The sequence below is a fragment of the Alosa alosa genome, unplaced genomic scaffold (genome assembly GCF_017589495.1).
Source record: "Alosa alosa isolate M-15738 ecotype Scorff River unplaced genomic scaffold, AALO_Geno_1.1 AALO_1.0_unplaced_2, whole genome shotgun sequence".
NCBI lineage: Eukaryota > Metazoa > Chordata > Actinopteri > Clupeiformes > Clupeidae > Alosa > Alosa alosa.
Window position 1 is genome coordinate 1,352,168 of NW_025962321.1, and position 9,401 is coordinate 1,361,568.

Here is a 9,401-nt window from a genome sequence, read left to right on the forward strand (position 1 = left end):
TTAGCTTTAAAATAACCTTTAATTATATGAGTTGGATGAATACCTTTATTTAACAAGTCTTGTGCTTTATTTAATAATTCTGATGCTATTAATACTATAGAAGTTGTACCATCGCCTATTTCTTTATCTTGTAATTTAGATATATCTACTAAGAGTTTACATACAGGGTCTATTATTTCTATTTTATTAAGAATAGTTGCACCATCATTAGTAATAGTTATATCACCTAATTCATTTACTAATAATTTATCTAAGCCATTAGGGCCTAAAGTTGTGGATAAAGTTGTAGCAATTTCATTGACACTACTTATATTATCTTCTAAAACTTTTTTACCATATATTCTATGAGAATTTCAAATTTCTTGCATTTTTTTATATTTTAATAAATTTAAATTTGTGTTACTATTTAAAATGGAAAAAAATAACATCGATCAAATGATCAATTTTATATTGGGAGAAGCTAAAGAAAGATATGATGAAATAATAATAGAAAGTGATTATGAATATGAGAAGACTAAAAATAAAAAATATCAAGATTAGATTAGATTTATTAAAGAAAAATATAATAAAAAACTTATTTTTCATGAAAAGTAGTTAAAAATAAAAAGATCTAAATCTATTATAGAACAAAAAGAAAGAAAATTAAAACAATTTAATAATATAATAAAAGAAATTAATGGAATTCTTTATAACAATCTTAAAAATAGAGAAAATTATAATTATAAAGATTTAATTATTAATACACTTAATAAAAATTATGAAATTTTTTTTTATTTTATTTCTTGTATTAAATCAGATATAAATTTAATTAAAGATTTTATTGAAAATTATAATTTAGTAATAGATCATTAGAATTTATTAGATGAAAATAATACTTATAATATTAATAGTATATTGGGTGGAATAGTTTTATCAAATAAAGAAAGAAATATTTTTATAAACTTAACATTAGAACATAAACTTAAAAAAAATAGTTTTCTTATTGAACAAAATTTTATTAAAGTTGTAAAATATAATGAATAATATTAAAAAAAATAAATTAAAATAAAATAAAATAAATTTTTAATCAGATCTGTCACCTTCTATGGATTTAATCTTAAAATTAATCTTAAAATAAATTATTTAAAATGAATTATAAAAAATTATTAATTTTATGGTTAATAATAGTATCTATTAGAGTACTTTTATTATTACTATCATTTAATTTATATTTTTTTATATATTTCTTTAGATGAGGAATATCTAATAAGTGTAATTTATTATTATTAATATGAAAGACATCATTAGAGTCAATTTCTTTTTTATTAATTTTTATGTAAATTAAAAAGATTTGACATTTCTTTTCTTTTTTTTATTATGTTTAATATTTTATTATTGTTATTATTAGTTGATGTAGAATAATTTTTATTTAATAAAGTATTAAGAATAATATTAGAGTTATTATTGATATAATTTTTATAAGAAATAGAATTATCTATGTAAGGAGAAATATTTATTGTTTTATTTTTTTGTTTTTTGATGAATTCATAAGACATATTTTTAATTAATTATTTTTATTTATGTTAATATATAAAATATAATTATTATACTTATATAAGTGATTATATTTATATAATAAGTATTAGAAGAAACTACAAATATTGTATTTTTATATTCACCTGAACCTGTTATAGGAACTTCTTCTTTATTTTTCGGATCATTATTATCTATATATACATATACAGCTATGGCTATATTTGTTTTAGATCCTGTTTGAAAGGTTGTTATAAGGGAAGATCTTTCTTTATCTCCATTTTCATTAATATGTTCTCTAAATTCTGTGAATATACCATATTCTTTGCCTAATTTTTTTATATTTGTTGATTTAGGATCATGATTTGAAACTTTTTCTAGTAATATAGGTTTAAGAAATTGATCTTTAGTACATCTTATAGAAGGAGAAATAGTTTGACCACCTGAAAATAGACCATAACCTTTACATATTACAGTACAATTAATAGATTCTTTAGGTCTTTTATATATTATACTAGTATTTGCTAAACTATTACATGAAAGGAGAGACTCTTGCGTCACTTTTCCAGCTAATGGTCAAGTGTATATACCATAAGGTCAATCTGAATCTAAAGTTATAGGAGTAAATAAACTACATTTAAAAATAATTTTAAGTTCTAAAAGACCATATTTTATTATAGGAGATTTATCTATATCTGATTCATCTTTAATTTCAGTTTCTATATATTCAGCTAATGAAGCTTTTCCATAACCACCTGAGAAAAATGAATCTGAAATAATTATTTCAAAATGATATTCATTAGGAATATTTTTTTCTTTAAGAGGTTTAAAAGAATCAAAAGCATTAGAACTTATTTCTATATCAGCTGAACGAATATTACAACCAGACTTATAAAGACACTATGTTTTTAATACGCAAAAATATTTTCATCCAGGAACAAATGTTTTAATTGAATTTTTTTTATTGTTAGGATGAAAACATGAAACATGTGGTTGATAATTATCTTTAATTAAAATACACTTATCAGGTCAAGTTTTTGATTTTTTTAATCAAGATCATACTTTAGCCATATTTTGTATAGAAGATGTTTGACTTTGATATTTATTATCATTAGAAAATATAAAAAAAATAAAAAAATAAAAAAACATTTTAGGATAATATTTTGTGTTAAGTTAAACAGATTTAAATTTTTACTATAGAATTTTTGAATTAATTAATTATAAACCATATAGGTTGGTGTAGAACTAAATCTTCTATAATTTTTTATAACAACATTGATAGATTTAAGAAAATCTTGTTCAGTTACAAGTTTTCTTCTATCTCTTATTGCAAACATTCCTGCTTCTGTACAAATAGATCTAATTTCTGCACCAGTAGAATTAGGACAAAGTCTAGCAAGTAATTCTCATCTTATGTTATTATCAATTGCCATATTTTTAGTATGAATTTTTAAAATTTTTTTTCTTCCTTCTATATCAGGAAGTGAAAATTGAATTTTTCTATCTATTCTTCCTGGTCTAATAAGTGCAGGGTCTAAAGTGTCTGGTCTATTAGTAGCCATTATTACTTTAATATTACCTCTAGCATCAAAACCATCTAATTCTGAAATAATTTGAAGCATAGTTCTATTCACTTCATTGTCATTGTCTCCCACATTATCTCTACTTGTTCCTATTGCATCAATTTCATCAAAAAATATTATTGCACTCTTCTTTTGTTTAGCTAAAATAAATAATTCTCTCACTAATCTAGCTCCTTCTCCTATAAATTTCTATACTAATTCACTTCCAATTACTCTAATAAATGTTGATGTTGTCTTATTAGCTATCGCTTTAGCTATAAGTGTCTTTCCTGTTCCTGGATTACCATATAATAAAACACCTTTAGGTGGATCTATTCCTAATTTAGTAAATTTCTCTGGATTTAATAATGGTAATTCAAGCATTTCTCTTAATTGTTTTAATTGCTCCTTACAACCACCTATATCATCATAAGTAACAGTAGGCTTCTCCTCTACTCTCATCATGGTAACGGCAGAATCTATTTTAGTAGGAAATAACATATGAATTTTATATTTATTTCTTTCTACTCCCACTCTAACTCCCTCTTCTACATTAACTTGCTATAAATGCTTATCTAAATCTACAACAAATTTTCCTGCATTTTTTATATTTATCATATACTACGTATTATTATTATTCTAAATAATTTTTGTAACTTTAGCTATCTATAAAGACTGTTCTGTTCTTGATGCTGTCTTATCTTGTAAAATATTTCATTTTATAGGTGGATTTAACCCAGTATCTGTTTCTTTTATTCCCTTTAATTTTATAATATCTTCTCTTGTACCAGAAATAATATTGTTAAATTTATTTATACTCTTAGTATATGGTGTTTCAGAAAATTTTTTTATAAGAAAAATTTCAAAATCTTTATTCATTTTAAATTTGTGTAAATGAATAAATTAAATATCTATTTATTGTTTTCTCTAATAAAAGCTAAAAATAATATAAAAATAAAACAATTAAAAATAAAATTAAAAAATAATGAAAAACTAACCTTAAATGAAAATATTTTCATGATAGATAATAATGAAAAAATTCCAATTTTAAAAAATAAATTAATTATTAAAAAAATTAATTAGTAAATGTAAAAAATTAATAAAAATATTTTAAATAAATTCCCAAATTTATTTTTTAAATTTTTATTTTTTTACTTTAAAAAATATTATTTTTTAAATTTAAGTAAAATCCCAAATCTATTAATCAATATAAAAGAAATAAAACTTAATAAAGTTAAAAAGAAATTATTAAAAAAATGATTAGACTTTATTAAAAAATTAGAATTATCAGAATTAAATCTATTCAATAACATTATACTAAGCATAAATAAAACAATATAGTTGTATCTTTAAAAAAATAAAAAGGTTTCAAAAATAAAAGATTTATCTTTTATTTTTGAAAATAAAAATATCAAGTTCATAAATTTTCTTTGAAAGTATATATCTATATACAAAAATAAATTTAAGTAAAAAAAAGGACATTTATATATATTTATGTAATAAAAAACACAAATAATGATAAAAAATAGTAGTTTCATGAGCTCTATAGTTTTTTTTGTCATATCTGTAATTCTTTTAATAATATATATATTATTAAAAGAATTTAAAAAACATAAATTTTATACTTATTCTAGTAATATCTTATATAATAATACTATTGAAAAAAATAATCAATATGATAATAATGTTAATAATGTTTTGATTCAAATTTTGAAAATACTAAATCATTCATATGAGAAAAATATCTATATCAAGATCATAATAAAAAATTAGTAGAAATAAAATCTATCTCAAGTCAAATAATTTATTCTAACACTGCTTTTAATAAAAATTATGAAGACGCAACTTTTTTTACTGATAATTTAAATATTAATATATTAGTAAATGAATATATTTCTTTTAATTATTCCATTAATAAATTCTTAAGTTATATTAAAAAAATAAAATTTGAAATATTTTTCCCTTATCAATATATTCTTAAAAATTATTTTAATCAAAATCTAATAAATATAAATTTATTAGAATTAAAATTAGATGGTAGCTTCTTTAGAGGCATCTATAATGTTAGATCCTTCCTAGAAAATAATAGTCTTTATAAATTTAGCCTATTACTATCCCAAAAAAAAGATACTCAAAATTTTAATATAATCCAATTCAATAAATCCGGAAATAATTATAAAAAATTTCATATCGGCTCTACCCATATAAATAAATTTAAATTTCCTAAAAATAAAATTCAATTGCTAGAAATTTTTGAATCTAAAAAATTGTATCTCTCAATCTCCAATTTAGAAAATAATGATCTAAATAATCTCATAATAAATATATTGTCCAATAAAAATAATCAAAATTATAGATTCAAAAAAATAATACCTAAAAATATTTCAGATAATATAAATGATGAATTCCTCATCTCCTATAAAATATTATCTAATATAAATCAAGATACCCTATTAAAATTTATTATCTATTTTCATACCATAAAAATAAATAATATAAAAAAATATTATGTCATTATATCTTATGAATTTGATAATGAACTATTCTCAACCCTTGCCACTACTACTAATAAAAAATTAAACTTAAATTTCAAAATTTACACTTATGCTTATAATTATATTCCTAAATAAATATTTAAAACATAATTCTATAAAAATATTTTTCTTTCCAATATGTATTATACTTAAATTTAAAAATATCATTAAAATATCCAAAATTAATTCTAATAATCATATTATAGATATCTTGTCATATATCCATAAAAATGATAAAATATCCATATTGTCATCATTATAATTAATTTCGGAACATTTAAATCAAAATTATTAATGGATAGTAAAAATACTCTACAAAAAAACAATAATGATAGTTTTTTTTCAAACCCTATTAAAGAAAATAAATCTGATATAGAAAAATATCTTCTAAATAAACCAATTTTCTCAGAAATAAATATTAATTCATCCTATAATAATGCAAAAAATACCTGTGTCTTCTGCCATACTAGTAAAGTAAAATGTATTGGCTTTAATATAATAACTAATAGCTGTCAACGCTGCATTGAAAAAAATATAATATGTATCCAAAGAAAAAAAAGAAAATCTGGTAGACCTACCCTTCAAGCCTCCATAGATGAACCAAATCATCCTTATAAAAATGAATACTATCTACAAAAATTGTTTAAAGAATTAATCAAAAAATTTGAAAAAGATATTACCCTAAACTTACCCATTAAATCCTTCTTTAATTTTAATTACTCAATAATTAAACAATACTCAAACGTCTTTAGACTATACGAATTTGAATCAATCTTCATAATACAATCCTATATAGAATTCTATATAAATTCTGATATCTCCCTAAATGAATATAATAATTATCTCCCCTCAATAAGATATATCCTAATCAATAATACAAACTATGTAGGCTATCAAAATACTAAATATAGACTAGATATAAACGAAAATTTTCAAAAACTTATAGGATTTAATCAACTCCAAATTCTAGAAAAAAATAAAAAATCAATCCCCTTCATCTATAGCATAATAGATAAAAAATATTGAATAAAAATTCTTATTCTAATCTCTCAAAATTTACTCTCAAATAATAAATCAAATTTTTACATAAATTTAAATAAAATAGAAATTAATTCAAAAAAATCTACCTATAAAAGATATGCAAAAATTCTTCTAAAATTTGATCCCAATAGTTTCATTATAAATACTATAGAATTGATTCTTTCAAAAGACAGTCTAGTTAATAATTAAAATTAATATATTTTATTGTATCCCTACTACCTTCTATTACCCCCTATCATACTCTTTATAATATTGTCTATCTCCTAATAATTTCTTTTTCCATTATTATTATTATTCTACACTACCTTACTATTATACTAATATCCAACATCATTCTTATCTAACTCCTCCCTACTTAATATAATCCTTATCTATGGTACATCTATAACATTCTTTACCTCATTCAATCCATACTCTAATGGTGTAAATATCTCCTCTATCTTAATAGATCCTATCTATATAATCTAATGCATATTCTCCCTCATATTCATCTTGATCCTCTCTAATACTATCATTGCCTTAGATGCTATATCTCCTATAGCTGATATTATAATCTTGTTATATTTCTTCCCACTTCTTAATGTTCCTTCCAACATTCTACATCCATATCCAACATATCTATTTATGTCACCATTATATCTTATTCTTATCTCATTCTCTAACTTTTCTGTACTTACTAATTCCTAACTTGATATTTTTTTATATTTTAAATCTCTCATTTTGTGTTAATAAAAAATTAAATTAAAATTTAAAAATGAAAAAAACTTAAATCTCTACTCCAACTCTCCGCTACCTACTCCTTTGATATATATATTAAATACTAACTCTTTAACTACTTCTTTATCGACTCATCCTTTATTACTATACTCATAATCTTGTCAAATAATTTCTCTTCATTTATTAATGATATAAATGTATCAAAAAATAATCCCTACTCTACCTATATAACTTTTAATATATTACTAATTAAATTAAATTTTCTATCTATAAATTTATTATATCTATTGAAATTATCACTGTAAAAATTCCTTAATAAATATAATTCCCTTATCATAATCTCAATATCTTCCTTCCTAATCTCTTTCTACTCTAATATTATATTAATATAATTTTCATAAAATAAATTTAAATATATTTTATAAACATATCATCTGTGATTCTAACATATTGCCCCTATATTTTCCTATAAATTGTAAATTATATCCTATATATTAACAATATTTCAATTCTATTCATTAAATATTCTCTTAGCTAAATACTCATGTATTAAATTCTATAATTTAATATACTAATACTCCGTCTCCTTAATACAATACTCCGTATTAGATAATATCTCCATTATATGATCAACTGTATTAAGTATTAATATATAAATCTAAACATTTTCCTTAAAACTATAAAAAATATCCTCCAAATAATTACAATATTCTAAAAAATATTTTTTATGTAAATTTTTAATCTATAAAATTAATTCCTAATTAAAACTAAATTTTTTAATTCTTTCTATACTAAACTAAATAGATATTATTAACTCATCAATATTTTCTAATCTTTCTCTTTCTATAAATTTACTTATCTATTTTTCCTTCTTTATATTTTCCATAATACCTCTTAATATAATCTCCTCTTTCTATATATAAATCTCTCAATGTCCGTCAAATATTTTTATCATTGTTCCTATAAAATTAATTTTAAAAATTTTATCCTTATTTAATTTAAATAATGACTATAATTTTACTTCAATACTATGAATCATCTCAATATTATACATAAAGTTCTACTATAAATTACAATTTTTACTCTACTATATAACAATCTAACAAAAATTATAACAAAATAATTCTACTATATTAAAAGACTCCGGTATTACTTCTTCTCATACTTCTTTTATTTCTTTTATCTTATCTTTTAATCACTAAATTCTATCTTTCTAAATCTCCGAAATTAATTTTATGTCCTCAAATGTCCGTAAAATATTTAATTCCTTTTCTATTAAATTATTCATTAAATTTAATTTCTAATTTTTATTATATAAAATTTCAATAATTTTAAAACTATTTATTAAATTTTCTCTTAACTCTTTTTCTTTAATATTTTCTTCCTTGTATCATTGTATTAAATTTATACATTTTTCTAATATCATATCTTTAGTATTATCATATTTATTTAATATTGTATTTATAGACTTAATATATGAAAAATTAACAAGAAACCCCTTTAAAATTTCTAATTTCTATAATAATTCTATAATAATTATAAAGTCATTTTTATTCTAATTTATTGACTCTATTAACTTATTAAACTAATACATACTTGTTAAAACTGAAATAACTTCATCAATATTTTCTTTTCCTTTTTTTATAGTAATAACTTCTTCCATTATTAAGGATAAATTTTTAATAACTTCTTTCATTTCTTTCTATAATGAAGAAATCTCTTGATGTAATAAAATAAAATCCTTTTCTTCTATATTTAAATTGAATTCATTAAAAAAATTTTTTTCTTCAATTTTAATTTGATTTTTTATACTTAAAATTACATTTTCAATTTCATTTGGATTTAATAATAACTCTTTTTCAATGATTATTTTTTCTATATCTTCCATAAACACTAAAATTAATTTTAATTAAAAAATAATTAATTATATTTTTATCAATTATAAAAAACATCATAATTTATTTTTATTTATATTTTTATAAAATTATATGACAAACTACACAAATATTCAATCCAATAAAAAAACACAAAGACC

General features: G+C 20.0%; 1 pseudogene; it reads right to left on the reverse strand.

The window, feature by feature from the left end:
* Positions 1-2,726: 2,726 nt before the first annotated feature.
* On the reverse strand, positions 2,727-8,654 carry LOC125290205 (annotated as a pseudogene).
* Positions 8,655-9,401: the final 747 nt, after the last annotated feature.